We start from the raw sequence: 22,839 nt of genomic DNA, 5'->3' as shown, positions 1-22,839 counted from the left end.
AAGACCAGCTTGTGAGAACAGGTTCTCACGGTCCACCATGAGGGTCCTGGGGATCGAACTCACGTCCTCTTGCTTGACAGTAAGCACCTTTATCCCCTGAGCGGTCTCTCCAGCCCTTGTTTTGTCTTGCTTGTTTGTCTTTGTGTTTTGTTTTGCTTGAGGCAAAGTCTCAGTATGCAGCCCAGGCTATCCAAGCAACTTGTGATAGCCCCTATGTCTAACTCCTAAGTGTTGGAACGACAGGTTTGTGCTACTATACCAGGTGATGATGTTTCATCTTACTGTTGGCTGGTGTCATTAGACTCCATTTGGGTACTAAGGAAATGGGTTCAGAGAAGCCACGGCTGCCTGGCTATGCAGGCAGAGAAGCCACGGCTGCCTGGGTATGCAGGCAGAGAAGCCACGGCTGCCTGGGTATGCAGGCAGAGAAGCCACGGCTGCCTGGCTATGCAGGCAGAGAAGCCACAACTGCCTGGGTATATAGGCAGAGAAGCCACGGCTGCCTGGGTATGCAGGCAGAGAAGCCATGGCTGCCTGGGTATGCAGGCAGAGAAGCCACAACTGCCTGGCTATGCAGGCAGAGAAGTCATTACTGCCTGGGTATGCAGGCAGAGAAGCCACGGCTGCCTGGCTATGCAGGCAGAGAAGCCACGGCTGCCTGGCTATGCAGGCAGAGAAGCCACGGCTGCCTGGCTATGCAGGCAGAGAAGCCACAACTGCCTGGGTATATAGGCAGAGAAGCCACGGCTGCCTGGGTATGCAGGCAGAGAAGCCATGGCTGCCTGGGTATGCAGGCAGAGAAGCCACAACTGCCTGGCTATGCAGGCAGAGAAGTCATTACTGCCTGGGTATGCAGGCAGAGAAGCCACGGCTGCCTGGCTATGCAGGCAGAGAAGCCACGGCTGCCTGGGTATGCAGGCAGAGAAGCCACGGCTGCCTGGGTATGCAGGCAGAGAAGCCACGGCTGCCTGGGTATATAGGCAGAGAAGCCACGGCTGCCTGGGTATGTAGGCAGAGGAGTCATTACTGCCTGGGTATGCAGGCAGGGCTGGCTTGCATTCTCATGTCACCAGACATGTGACCTACCAATGGTGTGCTAGCTGGAACATGGCTGCAATGGGAGTTATTTCCTCAAGAAAACGTAAAAGCAACTAAAAATTAGGCCAGCAAGATGGCTCAGAGGATAAAGGTGCTTGCTACCAAGCCTAGTGACCTAGATTTGATCCCTAGGACCCACGTGGTGGAAGGAGAAACATTTGTGTATGCATGAGCTCCCCCACACACACACTAAATAAAGGTAAAAAAGTAACTTTTAAAAGAAAACAAGTAAAAAGTGATTTTGTATTTATTATTGTCATGCCACAGAACTGCTGATTGGGACAGCAAACACTGATGCTAAGTTTTTTGTTTGGTTGTTTGGTTGGTTGTTTTGATTTGGGGTTTTCATTGTTATTTTATTTTGTTTTTGCTTTTTGAAACAGGGTTTCTCTGTGCGACCCTGGCTGTCCTGGAACTCACTCTCTAGACCAGGAAGGCCTCAAGCTCACTATACAACTTTAAAAATTTTTTTTTAAAGATTTCTTTCTTTCTTTCTTTCTTATACAATATTCTGCCTGTGTGTATGCCTACATTCCAGAAGAGGGCACCAGATCTCATTATAGATGGTTATGAGCCACCATGTGGTTGCTGGGAATTGAACTCAGGTCCTCTGGAAGAACAATCAGTGCTCTTAACCACTGAGCCATCTCTCCAGCCCCTAAAATTTTTTTTAAAAAACAATTTTTATTTTATTTTATATGTATCAGTGGTCTGCCTACATGTATGTCAGGGCACTATATGCTTGCAGTACCCGCCATGGCCAGAAGAGGACACTGGATCCCCTGGAACTGATGTTACTAACAGTTATGGGTGGTGGGGATTGAACTTGGGTCGTCTGGAAGAGCAGCCTGTGTTTGTAAGCACTGAGCCTCTGCAGCTCTCTTTGTTTTTATTTTTATTTTTTTTCTTGAGACAGGATCTCCTGTGGCTGAAGATGACCTTGAATGTCTGACCTAGGCAACTTGCCTATGTGTTAGTACCACAGGCATCTGCCACTGTATCCCGTTCTACTGGGTGCGTGGCATTGAACCCAAGCAACCTGCGCATGCTGGGTAAACACCTACTGAGCTACAGTCCCGTCTCTGAGATAGGATCTCACAATCCCCAACATTGCTCAAATTGGCCTCAAACTCAGGACAATTCTTCTTCGAGCTCTTGAGGGCAAGAAAAGCTCCACTCCTGGCTAAGATTAGCTCCCTGTTGAGAAACATTTGTCTTATCCAGTCACATGTGCCTGTGTGTTTCCGTGTGTGCAAGTGTGCGGGTGCCTAAGGATGTCAAAAAGGGTATCACATCGCCTGAAACTGGACTCAGAGGTAGTTTGGGCACCAGGTAACTGGGAACTGAACACCAGCAAGCCCCCTTCATTGCTGAGCCATCCCTCTAGCCCCTCAACCCAGTCCTTTTTGATCATCCCATTCTGGTTTGCCATTTAGTCTGCGTTGAAGTTGGTAGAAGGAATCCCCTCTCGGGCTGTGCCTCTGCACCGGGGGACTCAATTATGAACAATTGTCCAAGGCAGGTTTGTAATATCACAAAATTGCTGGGCACAGTGTAGGAGTCAGGTCCCCATGTAGAGATGCCTGTATTTAAACTGTAGATTTCTCTTTAACTGATAGTTAACTTAACGTTGCTATTTCCCACCCCTGAATCTGTGGTCCTGTGTCTGTGAATTCTACCAATCATAGGTTGAGAATTACTGTTTTAAATATAGCATGTGTATTATGTGCAGAATTCTCCTGTCATTGTACTGTAAGCAATATGGCAGAAGAACTGCTTAGACTGTATGTTTGCTGACTGGAAGTGTGCAGGGAGCCGGCCTGATGGCATCTGTAATGCCAGCTCCTTGGAGAGCTGAGGCAAGAGGGACGACCAGCTGGAAGAGGACAGGGCTGCCTAGGCTGTAGAGTGGGTTCAAAGCCAGCTTGAACAACATAGTGAGCCCCCATAACAACAAGCAAAGGTTGGTTGGATTGTGTTAAGCTGGCGGTGTACCTCAGTGGTACAGTGCTTGCCTAGCGTGCATGAGGCCCTAGGTTAAACCTGAGTAAGAAAGGGGGTGGGGTCAGGAAGAGAGGGGAAGGGAGGGAGGAAATACAGGATGTGGACGTCTCCTGTGGGAGTCAGATCAGAATCTCAGGTTGGTACCTGTGGTGTGACCCGAATCCAGCCCCCAAAGACCCACGAGGATGACAGTGGAGTGGCCAAAGACAAAGACGAGAACTTATCCTATTTTGCATCCACCTCTCTCCTTGACCATTGGGGGTTTTCTTTTGTGTTTAAAATGTAAAGCAGGGGGCTGGAGAGATGGCTCCGTGATTAAAACCGTCTGCCGCTCTTGCAGAGGACCTGGGTCAGTTCACACACACACACACACACACACACACACACACACACACGGAGCTCCAGCTCCAGAACGTCACAGCTGTGTCCTCCCCACCCACCTGTGCTCGGGCGCACACACGCATAATAAAAATAGTAAATGTTTAAAATGTAAAGAAAGATCTAACGGACTTGATTTTTATTTTTCAGGTTGTTGTAATTTATACCTGTTTGAAACAGCATCTTACTGTGCAGCCCATGCAGGCCTGGAACTCTATGGAGTTCAGGTTGGCCTTGAACTCAGGACCCCCCCCCCCCCCCGCCTCTTTGGTGCTGATTTGACAGGCATGTGCCACCATCTAGCCAGTATACTTTCATCTAGTAAATGAACTAGCTTGCTGAATTTTATTTATTAAGTTTTTTTTTCGAGACAGGGTTTCTCTGTGTAGCCCTGGCTCCCCCGAACTCACTCTGCAGACCAGGCTGACCTTGAACTCACAGAGATCTGCCTGCCTCTGTCTCTAGAATGTTGGAATTAAATGCTGCCACCACTGCCCAACAGCTTGCTGAACTTCTGTTTTACTTTTTATTTTTTACCTTATTTTATTTTGGTTTTTCGAGACAGGGTTTCTTTGTGTAGCTGTGGAGTCTGTACTGGAACTCATTCTGTAGACCAGGTTGGCTTCGAACTCACAAAGATCTGCCTGCCTCTGCCTCTGCCTCCTGAGTGCTAGAATTAAAGGCATGCACCACCACTGCCCCAGTTTGCTGAATTTCAATGAGAACTTTAAAATGGAAACATTCCTCTTTGTTAACTAGGAGTTGTTCTTCTTCTTACTATTATTATTGTTGGTGGTGGTGTTATGGTTTTCTGTCTCTTTAAGAGACAAGCCACGCCCACTCCCTCCCCCATCCACTGAGGCAGGCTGATCTTCAGCTTCCAGCCTGAACTTGCTCTCTTTTCCATCTTCCTCTTGGAGAGGCAGCTTAGCTTCTGCCTCTCTCCCCACTTCTGTGCTTCCCTCCTCTGTCTCTTTCTCCTTCTCTCTCTCTCTCTCTCTCTCTCTCTCTCTCTCTCTCTCTCTCTCCCCCCCTTCTCCCTTTCCCCTTCATAACCCCCTGAATAAATATTCAACTTCACTCTGCATGTCTTGTCTATCCATGTCTCTGTCTCCTGCCCGCCTGCCACGTGTCTCCCTGCCTGGGACCAGCCACTGCTTGGGGAACCGGCAGCCATCTCTGCCTGGGACTGGCTGCTCGCAGGGCCTGTTGTCTGCTGCCACACGGCCCGGTCCGCTACCACCATTTGGGACCTACAGCATTTCTGCTGCCTACCGCCACCAGGGATTTTGCAGAATTTTTAAAAAAAATATAAAAGTTGAGCCGGGCGATGGTGGCGCACGCCTTTAATCCCAGCACTCGGAAGGCAGAGGCAGGCGGTTCTCTGTGAGTTCGAGACCAGCCTGGTCTACAGAGCTAGTTCCAGGACAGGCTCCAAAGCCACAGAGAAACCCTGTTTTGAAAAACAAACAAAAAAATAAAATAAAATAAAAGTTGGTTTTTCTGAGACAGGTTTCTCTGTGTAGCCCTGTCTGTCTTAAAACCCTTTATATAGACCAGGCTGGCCTGAACTCATAGAGATCTGCCTGTCATTGCCTCCTGAGTGCTGGGATTAAAAGTGTGTGCCACCATACCCAGCTGAGAATTGTTTTTAAATGAAAGAAAGAATCAATCCTCCTGAAACCTTGGTGGAACTCTGAAACACAGCTTGCTACAATACTGAGAGGACCAAGAGGTGAGAGTGATCAGCCACCTGGCGGGACACCCATTCTCTAGGCCCTTCATAGTGGGGGAAAAACCCTGGGCCCCTCTCCCACCTGCCTCAGCTTCTCTACTCAGCCAGCAGGAGAGTTTCCTGCAGGTAGGCTGCCCCAATGCCCACCCCCACCCACCAGACCTCACAAGTTACAAGTCCCATCTCACCCCCAAACTTGCCTATACTGCTGTAACCTCAGTGGAACTCCAAAACATAGCTGGCTACAATAGAGAGAGGACCAAGAGGGGAGCGACCAGCCACCCGGAAGAACACCCTACTCTCTAGACCCTCCATAGTGAGGCAGAACTCTGGGCCTCTCCCCGACCTGCCTCAGCACTAGCCAGGCAGCAGGAGAATTTCCTGCAGAGAGGACCAAGAGAGGAACTCTAACGCACAAGCTGTGACTGCACAGAGTGGACCAAGAGAGCGAACCAGGAGAGCAGACCAAGAGACCTCAGTGACTCTCTGAGACGCAGACAGTGACAGTACAGAGCAGACCAAGAACAGTTCCCAAAGACACAGACAGCCTCTGCAAGGATTAGACCAAGACACAAAGACAGTGCCAGTATAAACTGAGGGAAAGATAGATAGGCACCAATGCAAGAATTTACCCAACAACCTAAAAAGCAACATGGTAACACCAGAACCCAGTGGTCACACAACAGGAAAACTTGATTGTCCTAACCCTAAAGAAGCAGAAGAAAATGATTTTAAATGTAACTTTATGAAGATGATGGAGACATTTAAAGAGGAAATGAAAGACTCCCTTAAAGAAATGGAGGAAAAGACAAAGGAAAATTGGAAGAAATTAATAAATCCCTCAAAGAAACCCAAGAAACAAACAATCAAACAGGTGAGCAAATAGTTCAAGACTTGAAGTCTGAAGTAGAGGTAATAAAGAAAACACAAACCAAGGAAATTCTGGATATGGAAAATCTGGGTAAACCAAACAAGAACTACAGAAGCAAGTATAACCAACAGAATAAAAGAGATGGAAGAGAGAATCTCAGGTGTTGAAGATACTATAGGAAATTGATTCATTGGTCAAAGAAAACATTAACTCCAACAAATACTTAACACAAAACATCCAGGAAATATGGAGGCCATGAAAAGACCAAACCTAAGAATAATAGGGGTGGAAGAAGGAGGAGAAATCCAGCTCAAAGGCACAGAAAATATATTCAACAAAATTATAGAAAAAAACTTTCCTGATCTAAAGGATATCACTATGAAGGTACAAGAAGCTTACAGAACACCAAATAGGCTGGATCAAAAAAAAGTTCCCTCACCATATAATAATCAAACCACAAAACATACAAAATAAAGAAAGAATATTAAGAGCTGCAAAGGAAAAAGGTCAAGTAACATATAAAGGTGGACCTATCAGAATTACACCCAATTTCTTAATGTAAACCATGAAAGCCAGAAAGTCCTGGGCAGATGTACTGCAGACACTAAAAGACCATGGATGCAAGCCCAGACTACTATACCCAGCAAAACTTTCAATCACCATCGATGGAGAAACAAGATATTCCATGACAAAACCAGATTTAAACAATTCATATCCACAAACCCAGCCCTACAAAAAGTACTAGAAGGAAAACCTCAACCCAAGGAAGCTAACTGCAGCCACAACACACAGGCAACAGAAAACCTCCCACTAGAAAAACCCAAAGGAAAGAAACACAGAAACACTACTATTAAAAAATAACAGCAATGAACAACCACTGGTCATGAGTATCTCTTAATATTAATGGACGCAATTCACCTATAAAAAGACAAAGGCTATGAGAATGGATACAAAAACAGGATCCAGCCTTCTGCTGTATACAAGAAACACACCTCAGCTGGGCGATGGTGGCACACGCCTTTAATCCCAGCACTCGGGAGGCAGAGGCAGGCAGATCTCTGTGAGTTCGAGACCAGCCTGGTCTACAGAGCTAGTTCCAGGACAGGCTCCAAAGCCACAGAGAAACCCTGTCTTGAAAAACCAAAAAAAAAAAAAAAAGGAACACACCTCAACCTCAAAGACAGACATTATCTTAGAGTAAAGGGTTGGGTAAAGATTTTCCAATCAAATGGATCTAAGAAACAAACGGGTGTAGCAATCCTAATATCTAACTAAAATCAATCAGAAGAGATGGAGAAGGACACTTTATACTCATAACAGAAACAATTCATCAAGAAGAAGTCTCAATACTGAACCTCTGTGCCCCAAATACAAGAGCACCCACATATGTAAAAGAAACATTACTAAAGCTTAAATTATACATCAAACTCCACACACTAATAGTAGAAGACTTCAACACTCCATTCTTGCCAATGGACAGGTCAACCAGACAAAAACTTAACAGAGAAATAAGAGAACTATTAGACGTCATGACACAAATGGACTTAACAGACATCTATAGAACATTTCATCCAAACACAAAAGAACATACCTTCTTTTCAGCACCTCATGGAACCTTTACTAAAATTGACCACGTACTCGGTAACAAAGCAAACCTCAACAGATACAAAAAAATTGGAGTAACCCTCTGTGTCTTATTGGATCACCATGGATTAAAGTGAGAATTTAACAACAACACTAATTGTAGAAAGCCTACAAACTCATGGAAATTGAACAGTAAACTACTGAACCACCACTGGGTCAAGGAAGAAATAAAGAAAGAAATTAAAGACTTCCCGCCTTTAATCCCAGCACTCGGGAGGCAGAGGCAGGCGGATCTCTGTGAGTTCAAGGCCAGCCTGGTCTACAGAGCTAGTTCCAGGACAGGCTCCAAAACCACAGAGAAACCCTGTCTCGAAAAACCAAAAAAAAAAAAAAAAAAAAAAAAAAGAAATTAAAGACTTCCTAGAATTCAGTGAAAATGAAGGCACAACATATCCAAACCTATGAGACACTATGAAAGTAGTGCCTAAGAGGAAAGTTCATAGCACTAAAGTACCTACATAAAGAAGTGGAGAAAGCTCTCACTAATGACTTAACAGCACACCTGAAATCTCTAGAACAAAAAGAAGCAGACGCACCCAGAATGAGTAGAAGACAGGAAATAATCAAATTAAGGGCTGAAATCAATAAAATAGAAGCAAAGGAAATAATACAAAGAATCAATGAGACAAAGAGCTGGTTCTTTGAGAAAATCAACAAAATAGACAAACTCTTTTCCAAACTAATCAAAAGGCAGAGAGAATATCCAAATTAACAAAATCATAAATGAAAAGGGAGACATAACAACATATGCTGAGGAAATCCAGAAAATCATTAGGTCATACTACAATTTAAATAGCCCTATAAACTGCAAGGAAATAGAAGAGGTCATCAAAAGTCTCCCAACCAAAAAATGTCCAGGGCCGGATGGTTTTAGTGCAGAATTCTACCAGAACTTTCGAGAAGAGCTGAAACTAAGTCTTTGAAGAAAGAAATTGAAGACGATACCAGAAAGTGGGAAGATCTCCCATGTTCTTGGATAGGTAGGATCAACATAATAAAAATAGTGGTCCTCCCAAAAGGAATCTATAGATTCAATGCAATCCCCATCCAAATCCCAACACAATTCTTCACAGACCTTGAAAGAGAAATAATCAACTTCATATGGAAAAACAAAAAACCCAGAATAGTCAAAACAATCCTGAACCATAAAGGAACTTCCAGAGGCATCACCATCCCTGACATCAAGCTCTATTACATAACTACAGTAATAAAAAACAGCTTGGAATTGGCATAAAACAGACAGGTTGACCAATGAAATCAAAGACCTGGATATTAATCCACATACCTATACCTGATTTTTGACAAAAAGCTAAAATTATACAATTGAAAAAGATAGCATCTTCAACAAATAGTACTGACATAACTGGTTGTCAACATGTAGAAGAATGAAAATAGATCCATATCTATCCCTCTGCACAAAACTAGAGTTCAAATGGATTAAAGACCTCAATATAAATCTGACCACACTGAACATGATAGAAGAAAAAGTGGGAAGTAGCTTTCAATGCTTGGGACCAGGAGACCACGTCCTAAATATAACCCCAGTAGCACAAATACTGAGAGCAACAATAAATAAATGGGACCTCCTGAAACTGAGAAGCTTCTGTAAAGCAAAGGACACAGTCAATAAGACAAAAAGGCAGCCTACTGAATGGGAAAAGATCTTTACCAATCTTACATCAGACCAAGGACTGATCTCCAAAATATAATAAGAACTCAAGAAATTAGACATCAAAATTCCAAATAACCCAATTAAAAATGGGGCACAAAACTAAACAGAATTTTCAACAGAAGACTCTCAAATGGCCGAAAGACACTTAACATCCTTAGCCGTCAAATGCAAATCAAAACAACTCTGAGATATCATCTTACACCTGTCAGAATGGCTAAAATAAAAAACACCAATGATAGTTTATGGTGGAGAGGATGTGGAGTAAGGGGAACACTCCTCCATTGTTGGTGGGAATGCAAACTTGTGCAACCACTTTGGAAATCAGTATGGTGGTTTCTCGGAAAATTGGGACTCAACTTACCTCAGGATCCAACAATACGACTCTTGGGCATATACCTAAAAGATGCTCATTCATACTACAAAGGCATTTGTTCAGCTATTTCCATAGCAGCATTATTTGTAATAGCCAGAACCTGGAAACAAGCTAGGTGCCCCTGAACTGAAGAATGGATAAAGAAAGTGTGGTGCATTGACACATTAGAGTACTACTCAGTGGTAAAACAATGACATTTTAAAATTTGCATGCAAAGGATGGAATTAGAAAACACTACCCTGCCGGGCGGTGGTGGCACACACCTTTAATCCCAGCACTCGGGAGGCAGAGGCAGGCGGATCTCTGTGAGTTCGAGACCAGCCTGGTCTACAAGAGCTAGTTCCAGGCCAGGCTCCAAAACCACAGAGAAACCCTGTCTCGAAAAACCAAAAAAAAAAAGAAAACACTACCCTGAGTGAGGTAACCTAGACCCAAAAAGATGAATATGGTATGTACTCACTCATAAGTGGATACTAGCTTTAAACAAGGGATATTGAGCCTATAGTTCATGATCCTAGAGAAGCTAAGTAACAAGGTAAACCCTAAGAAAAACATATATAGATCTACCTGGAAAGTCGAAATAGACAAAACTGGGAACATAGGGGTGGGGGAGAAGGGAGGGTGAAAGGGGAAGAAGAGGTGAAAAGGGGAGGGGTGAGGAAAACTTGAGGGAACGGGATAGTCGAGATAGAGGAAGGACAGAGATGAGAGCAAGGAAAGAGATATCTTGATTGAGGGAGCCATTATGGGACTAGCAAAAAACCTGGCTCTAGAGAAATTCCCAGAAATCTACAAGAATGACCCCAGCTAAGATCCTAACAATAGAGGAGAGGGTACCCGAACTGGACTTGTCCTGTAGTCAGACTGATGAATATCTTTTTAAAAAAATATTTATTTATTTATTTATTATGTATACAATATTCTGTCTGTATGCCTGAAGGCCAGAAGAGGGCGCCAGACCTCTTTACAGATGGTTGTGAGCCACCACGTGGTTGCTGGGAATTGAACTCAGGACCTTTGGAAGAGCAGGCAATGCTCTTAACCACTGAGCCATCTCTCCAGCCCCCAGACTGATGAATATCTTAAACACAACCATAGAACCTTCATCCAGCAACTGATGGAAACAGGGCAGAGACCCGCATCAGAGCACTGGACTGAGCTCCCAAAGTCCAGTTGAAGAGTGGGAGGAGTAAGAATATGAGCAAAGAGATCAAGACCATTATGGGTACACCCACTGAAACAGTCTACCTGAGCTAATGGGAGCTCACCAACTCCAGATGGACTGCGAAGGAACAAGCATAGAACCAAACTGGTCCCTCTGAATGTGGCTGACAGTTGCATGGCTGGAGCAGACTGAGGGCCACTGGCAGTGGCACCAGGATTTATCCCTACTGCATGTACTGGATTTTTGGGAACCTATTCTCTTTGGATGGATACCTTGCTCAGCCTAGATATAGTATGGAGGGCCTTGGACCTTCCCCAAAGCAATTACCTTACCCTCTCTGAGGAGTGGATGGGGGTAGGGTGGAGGGAATAGGATGAGGGGAAGAACTGGGAACTTGGATTGGTATGCATAATGAAAAGAGATAGTTTGCTTTCTTTTTTAAAAAAAGAAAAAGTTGCCGGGGCGGTGGTGGCGCACGCCTTTAATCCCAGCACTCCGGAGGCAGAGGCAGGCGGATCTCTGTGAGTTCGAGACCAGCCTGTTCTACAAGAGCTAGTTCCAGGACCAGTACCAAAAGTTACAGAGAAAGCTGCGTGCACCTTGGATAGCTATGAGTCAAGCCCAACTCACTTAAAATATTAGGAGAAGCGTGTCTGTTTGTCTGTCTCTGTGTGTGTCTGTGTGTCCGTTTTGTGTAACTCAGTTACACAGTTCTTCAGCTTGAACTTGGCAGTTGACAGCATCTTCAGCAGTGTTAAGAGGCTGTCTATGCCCTAGAAGATGAAACTCAGCCTGTAGGCTGCTTGTCTGCCATGAGCAAAGTCTCAGGATTGCATTGAAGACAACAAAAGAACAGGAGTGATGGTTCATGCCCGTGACCCCAGCGCTTGGGTGCAGAGGCCGGAAGGCCACAAGTTCAAGGCCAGTCTGGGCTACCTGAGACCTCTCCAAAAGAGTTAAACTTTGAAAATAAACAAACAAACAAATATAAATGAGTCCCAAGTCAAAAGGAGTCCATGGAGGCCATTTTCTCACCTGCGCTTTGATGTCCATCTTCCGAACTCAGTGACTCAATTCCTGTGTTCATGCAAATGCTGTCACATTTCAGATCATTTAACACCCTCTGGAGCCTCTAGAGCCTGGTGGGGACCTTCAAAGACCTCCCAAGCCTGAAAACAAGTCAGATCAGCATTCGGGCTGGGATGGGACCGTGTTACTCAGCAACTGACTCTCTTGGAGTTTATTTCCTCAGTGCTCCTATTTTGTAGGTATCTTTATAATCTCTTGGGGTTGATATGAGGATTAGTTGAGAGAAGCCATGCCACTTAGGTGATCCTAAGTGATCCCCTTCCCCACCTTCTGAGGGGACAGTGTTCTTGCTGACTCTGCTCCATCCTGTCTTCATCAATGGCAAAGGATGACATCCAGGGACAAAGAGTTGAGTTACAAACCTGAGCATCCAGCCCCTTCAGGGAGGCCGCTGTGGGAGGGAGGGTAGGATTCGGTTTTGTTTTGTTTACTTCTGTCCTCACAGTCTGGCCTCACGCTGACAACCTACCTGCCTCAGCCTTTGGAGTGCTGGGATTCCTGACCCGTGCATGCTACCACGCCTCACCAAAGTATTTTAAAGAAGTCTCACTTGGGTGCTCGGTTGGGGAGTGCTTGTCCAGTCCAGCATACATGAAGCCCTGGCTTCCATCCTCAGCACCACACAGAACTGGATATGGTGACGCCGACCTGAGATGCCTAGCTCTTGGAAGGTTGAAGTGGGAGGATTTGGGGTTTGAGGCAAGTTTAGGATACACGAGAAGACCCAGTCTCCAAAACAACTTAAATATATAGCAGTCACGTGATCTGAGTGTTCCATTTGTGGGGACGCCCTGAGGAGAGAAGAGAGAGCACACAAAGGCTCACAGCAGCTAAAAATAGAACAACTTACCTGGATGAAGAAAAGGTCATCAAGGAGGGATGTGTATCTCCTTAACTGTGGAGACCAAAGGTCAGAGAGTCGGAACTTACCACTATTCCTTCAAGGTTAGAGTGATTCTACCGCAAACAAAGGTCCCACCTAGAGGTGGGCCCTTAGGAGAGTTAGGCTCTCAAGGTTATTGTTAACAGGTGTGGCTAGTAGCCAGCCCTTGTACTCCAGGAATAGAGAAGTAGATAAGTTTCTACCTCAAACAAAAGTCTAAGGGTCTGACTAAGGCTCCAGATCCTTTAAGGAGATAACTTTGGATTCCACCCAGGGAGTGGTTTGCCTACAGGATGTTTTAGTCTAGGGTGTGAGTGTGACTCCTTTCACCCTAGTCACAGGTGTTTAACCAAGGGTACAGCCCATGACCTTCAGTTGGTCTGGTTGTGTAGCATTAAGGCAGTTTTTTGTCTTACTCCTACCTTTGGGATCAGGGGTATTTTAAGCAGTTGGAAATTAAATGCCGGTGAGTTTCAGTATTCGTTGGAACTCCCTCCCGATACTATTCTATGTTTTTCTGTCTTATTATTTTTGTGTATTATCTTTGTAGTCTTTACTATATTTCTAAATTCCAATGCCCCCACCCCAGCTAGTGGTATTTTTGTCAAGGCTGGTCTCTGACAATTAACAGATCACTCACATAGCACACGTTCAGCGCTCACACACCTGCATCCTCATACACACTCACTCTTAGACTCAATGTCACATAAACTCACACATGCCCTCACACTTTCACACACGCATTCACACACACACACACACTCAGACACACACAGTTGACTTATTGACACGATGGAATGCCACTTGTCAACAGAAAGAATGAATAATTTATTGAGAAGAGTATGCTACTATCACAATGGCATGGATGAGTCTCAATCACTCAGTCATGCTGCTGAAAGGGGAAAACAGAAAGGGCTGGAGGGCTGGCTCAGCCCTCAGAAGCCATGCTGCTCCTGTAGAGGACCAAAGTTCGGTTCTCAGCACTCAAGTTGGGAGGCTCACAACTGCCTGTGACTCCAGTTCTAGGGGTTCGTGGCCCCTTTCTGGCCTTGTTGGGTGCCATATACACATGCAAACATACAGAACATTCACACATGTTAAACAAGTGTTTAAAAACACAAAAAGCACATGATATCCTATTTATGGAACGTTCTAGGAAATGAAAACTTATCTGCAGTTATAGTGCTGTGGTTTGAATGTAATTGACCCCGTAAGAGTAATTGGGAGAGATCTGGCCTTGTTGAAGAAGGTGTGGCCTCGTGGAAGGAAGTACGTCACTGTGGGGGCGGGCTTTGAGGTCATCTGTTTTACTTTGCTCAGTGTCGCAGTCCACTTCCTGTTGCCTGCAAGATGTAGGACTCTCAGCTACTTCTGCAGCACCATGCCTGTCTGCACGCCGCCATGTCCCACCAAGATAATGGACTGAACCTCTGAAACTGTAAGCCACCCCAATCAAGTGTTTTCCTTATAAGAATTGCTGTGGTCACCAGGCGATGGTGGCACACGCCTTTAATCCCAGCACTGGGGAGGCAGAGGCAGGCAGACCTCGAGAGTTCGAGGCCAACCTAGTCTACAGAGCTAGTTCCAGGATAGCCAGGGCTACACAGAAAAACCTTGTCTTGAAAAAAAAAAAAGAGTTGCCACGGTCATGGTCCCTTCACAGCAGCAGAAACCGTGGCCAAGACCTACAGCGAAAGCTGTAGTGTTGACAATAGAACTCTGCTTGATGGTAGTAAGCCCAGCTGCAGAAGGCAGACCAGAGACGGACTTTCTGTGACTCTACTAATGAGCTTGGCTGTGCTGACGGCACGACAGGCGGCCATCTCCATCAAAGCTTATCAAATGACATGCCGGACATGCGTACGGTGTACCGTAGGCCCATTATACCTCCACAAAGCACTTTGTATTTTATGTATGATTACTATGAGGATTGTGTGTCTGTAAGAGAGAATGTGTGTGTGTGCTCTCACACTCCTGTGAGTATAGGATGCATTCTTGTGGTTACAGATGCACTGAAGCAGGTATATGGAGGCCAGAGAACAATCTTCAGTTCCCAGTGCCCTCCGTCCACAGTGGATTCAAGGACTCATACTCAGGTTACTAGCCTGGGCAGCAAGCACGTTTATCCACTGAGGCATCTCACCAGCCCTAAAGCTCCTTTTACAGATATCTCTGTGTGGGGCTAAAGCTGTAGCTCAGCATGTCGGGTTTATGCCTAGCAAGCATGGAACCCGGGGTTTGATTCCTAACACCTCATAAAACTAGGCGCAGTGGCTCAGTCTGTAACCCAGCACCTGGAAGGTTGAGGCAGGAGAATAGTGAACTCAAGGTCATCCTTAGCGAACAGGAGGCCAGAGGAGGCCATAAGAAACTTGATCTTTTAAGGATGTGTCCACACTTGTCGAAGAGGGCATGGCTCACGGTAGAACATTATTCAAGCTTGCGCAAGGCTCTTGGTTTCACCCCAGGCCCATCAAAAAAGAAAAAGGAAAACTACTCATCCTGGCATTTTCCTGAAAGACTGGGAAAAAATTCTAATTACTTTGAATTACATTTTTCTGCCCAATCACCCACCATACTGAGGCGAGGCAATGGGAAGCCCTGGCTATATTTGGTTTCCATATATTATACATAGAGCTTGGTGGCTGTCGCAATAAATAGCCCTGGCTGGGATGATTAATGCTAGCCCTTCCAGATACCATCTGACAGACAGAGAGAAGAATTCTATTCAGGCCAGAGGTGGAAGCTGGGGCGCTTCAGGGGCAGGCTAAGCAAAGCCAGCAATGCAAGAGAAGCTGTGACCATGGGCAGCGCCAGAGACTTCAGTAAAAAGGAATTTATGACCTATCTCCAAGGGGCCACAGCAGCAGCCTGTGACTTCATGCTAATGAGATCCCCCAGCAGCCTGGCTGATAACAACAGCTAATTGTACAAAATGCTTTTCTTTGGTGCTCTCGTCCCATTTCCCTGTAGGCTAGGTAAAGACTGGCTCATTTTCTAGTGATACCACTGAGGTCAGGCCTGAGGATTTAAGACCCAAACCTATAGCCATGGTCTGCCTGGAACTCACTATGCAAACCAGACTGGCCTCAAACTCACTGAGATCTCCCTGCGTTTGCTTCTCAGGTGCTGGGATTAAAGGTGTGCGCCACCATGGCCAGCTTAACGTTAGCACCCAAACTTACCTTTCACCAGACCGGAGTTTCTTCCCCACCAGACACCCCAGGTCGCATAGGCTTTCTTGAGTTCTATGGTCTAAAACTCCACTATTCCTCCTTTCCAAAAAGTTACCCGAGAAGCCAGTGACGCTTTGGTTTGGTCTGGAGCTCTTTGGAGACAGGCTCTGGCTACAGACTCCAGGCTGGTCTTAGATTAGAAATGTCCCCGCATCAGGCTGCTGAGTGCTGGAACCACAGATTTGTGGCACCACGCAGCAGTGCTTTGGGTGTGTATGCTTGAGTGTGTATAGTGTACATGAGGAGTATACATATGGGCATGCATGTGGAGGGCTGTGGACAGCCTTGGGCATCACTCCTTGGGAGCATCCTCCATGCTTTCCTTTGTGTGGTGCCATCACGTGTGTGGACACACTCCTCCAAGTAGCACACATGAAAGCCAGGCGTAGTTGATGTCTGACGTCTTCCCTTACAGCTGTATTGTTGTTGTTGTTGTTATTATTATTATTATTTTGAGTCAGGGTCTCTCAGCTACGTTGACAGGCCGAACAGCCCCTTGGATCGTAGCTCTGTCACCCTGGTGTTGCGGGAGGTCCTCCCACTCCTCCAGCCTATAGCTGCTGAGATACCAGCCCATTGGGGCGTGGTCTCTCTCCCTTTAAAAAAGCGGCCACTTCCCTCTCCTCTCTCTCTCTTCACTTCCTGCTCCACCGGCGACTAGACTCCCTTCCTGGTTGCGCAGAGGGCTGACGGTGATCTGTAAGTTTTTTCCCCTTTAAATAAATACCACCCTATTAATCATAATCCCAAACTGGTGTGGCATTGTTTATGACTTACGCCTTCACCCTGGGGCACACCTGACTGGCCTGGTGCACACCTGACTGGGCAGACAGCCCCTTGGGTCCTAGATCTGTCACCCCAGGGCACACCTGACTGGCCTGGTGCACACCTGACTGGGCAGACAGCCACTTGGGTCCTAGCTCCGTCACCCTGGGGTACACCTGACTGGCCTGGTGCACACCTGACTGGGCAGACAGCCCCTTGGGTCCTAGCTCCGTCACCCTGGGGCACTCCACCACAATTGCATTTTACATGGGTCCTGGGGATCTGAGGTAAGGCTGCACTTCATCCACTGTGCTATCTCCTCAGGCCCGACTGGTGTTTTTGAGACACGGTGTCTTCACTCAGACCTGGAAATCATTGACTGACCAGGCTGGTGAGCCAGGCAGCCCTCCCCGTACTGGAAACACTCTCATGCCTGGCTTTCTTACGTGAGTCGTAAATATTGAATCGGGTCCTCAAGTCTGCAAGGTGAGGGCTTTACAAAACCAGCGAAGTTTGGGAATAAGGAGAATGATTCTGGGACTCTCTCAGGAACATTCTAGACACAAAGAGCCGGAGATGCACACACTGGCCTATCCTTCTGCTCATCTCAAATTGATATTTTTGTTCTGTAACCCATAAGCAATTTCTCTATGTAAATCTATCCTGATTATAATACAGGGAAAACTACTTTTTCTTTCTTTTTTCCCATTTAATTTATTTATTTTGAGGCAAGTTCTCCTTACATAGGTCAGGCTGGCCTTAATAGCGAAATGTGGGAAATGGGACCTAATTGGATGCTATGGGTCCCGGTGGGCATACTCCTTGAAGGGCATCATTTGTTTTATCAGCACGGGGGTCTGAACTTGAGGTGGACTGGTCAAGCATTCCACCTCTGAGCTGGCTTCACTGTAGCTGGTTTCACAGTGGTGCTTCCAGGCCACCATGACTCCAGATGCTTGGTCCCATCCTTCCCTTCCTGTCACCAAGCAAACCCTCTGAAGCTACGGACCAAAATAAATCTTCCTTCCAGCTGTTCTGCTCAGATGTTTGGTCACAAGAGACCAAAGTATCTCCTTCCCCCATCTTAGGGATGGACACAAAGCACAAGACAGCAGAGTGATCCAAACTCAGGACCGCCTCCTCGAAAGCTCACTGCCTGGGAGGAGACAAGGAGTAAAATGAAAGGTTGAAGGTCAGCATGGAGGAGCAGTAGAGAGTAGAGTATGGGTAGAAGAGCGTGATGGCGTCTAAACGGGGCGGGGGCAATCAGGCAAGGGAATTCCAAGCCAGTGCCATGGCACTTGCCTGTAATCCCGCCCGTTTGGAGTGGAGGCAGGAGGATCTCAAGTCAAAGGCAGCCTGGACTACATAGAGAGACCATCTCGAACTAGAATGGGGTAGAACTGGGAAATTAGGTCAGCCGTAGACGCATGCCCAGCATATATTGGCTGCAGATTCCGTCTCCAACATTGCAAAAATAACTAAAAGGTACATAAAGAAGGTAAATAGGGCAGGCGAGATGGATCACCGTGCTTGCCACCACGCCTGACTACTTCAGCTGGATTCTCAACCAATATGGTGGAAGAAAAGAACCGACGGCTGAAAAATGCTCTCCAACATGTGCATGCATGTGCACACACATAAACAAGCAAATAAATAAATATTTTTAAAAGAATGTATACTGTAGCCCATATTACTGTTGATGGATGCATTAAGTCACCTCTCTATTAATCAGGATTGATTCCATCTTGTCCCACCACTGCAGACATCTCTTCAGTGGATATTCTTCTATGTTAAAGTTCTAGATATAGTCTTTCATTGTTGCTTTAAGGTAAGTTCCTAGAGCCATAGAGCGTCTGGATCAAGGTGTTTGCATGTTTTTTAGAGCTCACAAACACACGGTCAAGCGAGTCCCACATTCTTCCTATTGCCCTATACTGGTTCCCAAGCAGTTGCTGATGACTAGATGGGGGTTCTTCTCTGACCTCAGGGGAGCAGATGTCAGCACTGCAGGCTAAATGCCAGCCTTCATAATCAAGCCGAAAGAAGCCTTTCGGCTATGTCCGGCCTGTGACTGGTGATTCTGATGCATGGTCACAGTCATTTTGTTACAGGAAGCTTGTGGTAGGTGGTTTGAAGACAATCAGCTGGGAGATGAGGTTTGATTCCCAGCACCGCATACATACCAAGTGTGGTGGTGTGACCTGTAATTCCAGTTTGGGGGAGGTGGAGTCGGGAGTCTGAAGTTCAAGGCTCTCCTCAGCTACAAAGTGGCCAAAGACAAGGGTATAGGATTTGGATTTGGGACCAGCACTGGGCCCGACAGACCCAACCAGCAGAGTTGAAGGATGGCACCTGAATTCAGGCCAGTTGCAGAAGACTCTAACCAGTGAACTCGTTAGGCTATAAGAGCTGGTGTGTTAATCAATCGGCTGGTTGATGGATGTGGGGCGCATACACCCAGTTATGTTGTTTTCTATGCCTCCCTCCTGCTGGTCTCCAAATGCTGTCAGATCACAGTGGTTGGAGGGTCAGAGCTGACTCTGGTTTGGGGATCAGATCACCAAGGTTACAGAGTTAGAACGGGGTCTGTTTTGGGGATTCACCCCATTATCAATTCCTATCTAATAGCCTGGCTTGGCTCAGATAAACATTACTTAAATTTAATTGATCCGAGGAGTTTTGCTCTTAAGTTTTCTTACTTACTCATTTGTTTACTAATCCATTCGAAACTCTATTCCCAGGTTGGAGAGAAGGCTCTGAGAGAACAGGTGCCTGTTGGCACTTCTGACGACCTGAATTCTGTCCACTGGACCAACATGGTAGAAGGAAAGAACCAATTCATGAAGGTTGTCCTTGACCCCCTCATACATGTATGCTATGGCACATTCCCCTCCCGTGCACTAGATAGATAATAGATATAAAAATTTATTCCCTAAATTTATTAAAGATTATGTGTTCTTTGGTCAGACAATATGTGAACACAGTATGATGTCCAAAAGAGCAGTAGAGAAAAATGTTTCCTCTCACATCGCTGCGTTGGCTTCTGGACTCCACTCTTCAGCAGGTGAGCAAGCCAAGGTGAGTGACAGTTTTTGGTTCATACTGTGAGTTACACCTTAAAGTTTGTTAGCTCCTAATGTCTTTATGTCTCTATAAACATTTAAATATCTGCAAGGCTGTTCTTTGACAATGCATATATGTATCTGGTATTTCAAACAGGGTTTATCTATATGCAGCTCTAGCTGTCCTGGAACACTCTGTAGACCAGGCTGGCCTCGAACTCCCAGAGATCAGCCTGCCTTTGCCTCCTGAGTGCTGGGATTAAAGGGGTGCACCACCACTGCCCGGTACATTTATTTATTTTCACATTTATTCTCTTAGTGTAGGTATGCATGTGTGAGCATGTGCGCATGTTCGTGTGTGTGTGTGTGTTGTGGCTTTATTCCTCTAGTCGAGGTTCTAGGATGAGCCTATCCGTTCCACTCAGAGCCTCAGTGCTGCGAACCTGTTTTATTGGACACATGTTTTCTTCTCTTTTATTGGACATGCATTTTCGTGGTGCTTCTAGCAGTCTTTGCCAGCTGCATAAACGCCTGCTCTAAACCCACCATTTCCAAATGTGCCCCTGAAACAGCTGCTGACTTCTTTTCTCCATCTCTTTGAAGGATTAGCTGTGCGTCATCGTATAATATTTCCCTGCCTCAGCGTGGAATAATGAGCTTGTATCCTTGTAAACCAACAATAAATTGAAGATCTCTTCTGTCAAAGTATATCCCAGACATACTGACTAGCGCAGCTCAGCCTACCCCACTTTAAACATGTTCTGAATTGTCCTGCAGTTGGTGAAGCCACGGTGCAGACAAACCCATAGTGCAAACAAAGCCTCTGGCATGCTGCCTTAGTTACTTTTCTATTGCTGTGATAAAACTCCATAACCAAGGCAACTTAGAAAAGAAAATGTTTAGCTAGGTGGTGGTGGTGCGTGCCTTTAACCCCAGATCTAAGGATGCAGAGGCAGACAGATCTCTATGAGTTTAAGGTCGGCCTGGTCTACAGAACTAGTTCCAACACAGCCAAGGCTACCAAACAATTCCTACCTCAAAAAGCAAAACATAAAAAACAAATATTAAAAAAAAGAAAAAGAAAGAAAGAAAATGTTCAATTGGACTTATGGTTCTAGAAGGTTTGAGTTCATGATGGCAGAGTGAAGGCGTGGTGGCAGGAATGACAGAGATTTCACATCTAAAACCACAAACTGAGACACGGAGTACACTGGGAAACTTATGTCACATGCTTCCTCCAACAAGGCCACACCTCCTGTTCCTTCCTAAACAGTTCCACCAAGAGGGGAGCAAGTATCCAAACACAGAAGCCAGTGAGGGCCATTCTCATTCAAACCACCACACAAGATAATGTTGAAGGCCCCTTATTGAGTGCCAAAAGGAAAGCCAAAAGGAGAATGAGTCGTTCTGAGCAGCTCCTGCAGAGAAAGGTCAAAGTTCAGAGGTGAAGCTCATTTCCTGCTGTGTAACACCTTCACAAGGTCATAAGGTTGAAAGGTCAAACCACCAGAAGTCTGAAGCTGTCTTTAATACACTCTCTGTCAAACTGCTTTGCACTTTACTGGATAAAAACACAGAAATACTGCCAGACATAGTGGCACATTCTTAATCACTTGGGAAGCAAAGGCAAGGCTGATCTCTTTGAGTTCAAGGTCAGCCTGGTCTACATAAAGAATTTAAGACCAGCCAGGATTACATAGTGACACCATGCCTTTTTTTTTAAAAAAAAAGATTTATTTATTCATGTATTTTATGTATACGAGCACTGTCTTCATGCACACCAGAAGAAAGAATCTGATCCCATTACAGGTGTGAGCCACCCTGTGGTTGCTAGAAACTGAACACAGGTCCTCTAGAAGAGTGGTCAAGTGCTCTTAACCACTGAGCCATCTCTCCAGCCCCGACACCATGTCTTAAAACAAAGAACTCCTTGAAAATATATTGTGAGCAAATGCAATAAGCCTCTCTATCACAGACCTACAAAAAACACACCTTTAACAATACAACTTCAGAGTTTATAATGGTTAGAAAACAAAACAAAAACATTTAAAAGACATTTTTTCTGTACCAATATGAAATAAAATGTGAAAATGTGTAGGATTTGTTTGTTTGTTTGATTTTTGAGACAAGATTTTTCTGTGTAGCCCTGGCTGTCCTAGAACTCACTCTGTAGATAAGGCTGGCCTTGAACTCAGAGATCCTCCTGCCTCTGCCTCCTGAGTACTGGAATTAAAAGCAGGTGCTCAGTCTTGATGGGGGAGTGTCATATATCAATCTGTTGATTTCATTGGTTAAGCAATAAAGAAACTGCTAGGCCCATTTGATAGGCCCACCCTTAGGTGGGTGGAGTAAACAGAACAGAAGACTGGGGGAAAGAAGCTGAGTCAGAGAGTCGCCATGATTCCCCCACTCCAGGCAGAAGCAGGTTAAGATAATTCCTGGTAAGCCAGCTCATGGGCTAAACAGATTATTAGAAATGGGCTAGTCCAGGTGCGAGTGTTAGCCGAGAAAAGGCTAGATATAATGGGCCAAGCGGTGTTTAAAAGAATACAGTTTCTGTGTAATTATTTCGGGTAAAGCTAGCCGTGCAGGTGGCCGGGTGTGGGGACGCAGCCCGCCACTCCTAACACAGCACAGTCTCATTCTGAGGATTCTGGAGGCAGGATCGCCATTTCGGACTGAGGCAGAGGTAAGAGCCAGTGGCTGGCTGTTTTGCTCTTCTGACCCTCAGGTTGAATCTCAACACCTGTCTCTGGGTTTTTATGAAATGTGCTACATTTAGCACCCAGTGTTTCATGAAAAAGACATTTGCCTGAGACTTTTTTAGCCACTGGCACAGGCCAGAGCTGGACCCAAACCTA

This window comes from Microtus pennsylvanicus, chromosome 1 (assembly GCF_037038515.1).
Source record: "Microtus pennsylvanicus isolate mMicPen1 chromosome 1, mMicPen1.hap1, whole genome shotgun sequence".
NCBI lineage: Eukaryota > Metazoa > Chordata > Mammalia > Rodentia > Cricetidae > Microtus > Microtus pennsylvanicus.
Note: the sequence above shows the minus strand (reverse complement) of the source record.